Below are 1,164 nucleotides of genomic sequence, written 5' to 3' on the forward strand. Positions count from 1 at the left end.
ACAACAAACCACATATTTCAACTCAACAACACAATTACACACCACATACATCCAAACCACTCCACAGAATTCCACATCATGCCAAAAAATTAAACAGAACACCAAATAATTAAAATTCACAACATCCAACTCCACAACACAAAATGCCATTCCACATTACTGCACTCAATAAAGCACAATTACACTCCACATAATTTCAGTACACTCAATACTACATAATTACTAAACACATATTGCAACTGAACACCATTGCACTTATCTCCACTACAGAAATCCACTTTACACCTCACAGTGCCACATCAAACAATTCCAAGCCAACACACAATTCCACTCCACACCACATATATCCACTCCACACCAATCCACAACACAAGGGGAAAAGACATTGTCAATTACATCTCCAATACCTCTAACTCTCACAAATGGGAGACCAATTTGCATTGTAAATGCTTGTTTTACTTTCTTTCATGCTGCTCTGCAGCCATGCTGCTACACAACATTACTTAAAAGCATAAACAAATAACTCTATCATAGGCAAAACATATTGGTTCTGCTAATGCTTGTTTTAATGGGCTCAGGCACAGAAATATAATGCAGGCTGGTGATATGTCAGTAAGATGGCAGCCTTATTATTGTATGCATACAATGAAAGAATCACTTTTATGTACTTACAGTGCCAGTGGCGTTTTGAAAACAGATTTGTAAATTGTTCATTGTATACAACCTGCAGTGTTTTATTTCTCAATTTTCCTCTCCTGCTTTTTCTCATTGCCTTTTTCTATCCATCACACTTTAATATTTTGTCTGTATTGATGTGTTTTACCCTTTTAGATTTTTTTATCTCTGCTATTGTTTCCCTTCTCTGTCATTCTCTCTCCTCCTGTTTTAGTTTATAATCTGATTCCATCTCTCACAATTGCAATTGTAATTGTATCAATATAGCACTTACTACCCCTGATAAGGAGTCAAAGCACTTCTTAGCGAGTAGCACGCTACTCCGGAACCCAAAAGGATTAGTGGTGGATAAATATAGGGAAATATGTGCATAGTATTAGTATTAGCATTAGTATTTGTACTCGAAGGTATAAGCTAATTTGAGCCAAGGACATGCAAATCGGTTAGTTGGATTGAATAGTGTAATGGAGGGATAGAGAAGGGAAGAAA

This window comes from Lissotriton vulgaris, unplaced genomic scaffold, assembly GCF_964263255.1.
Source record: "Lissotriton vulgaris unplaced genomic scaffold, aLisVul1.2 SCAFFOLD_656, whole genome shotgun sequence".
NCBI lineage: Eukaryota > Metazoa > Chordata > Amphibia > Caudata > Salamandridae > Lissotriton > Lissotriton vulgaris.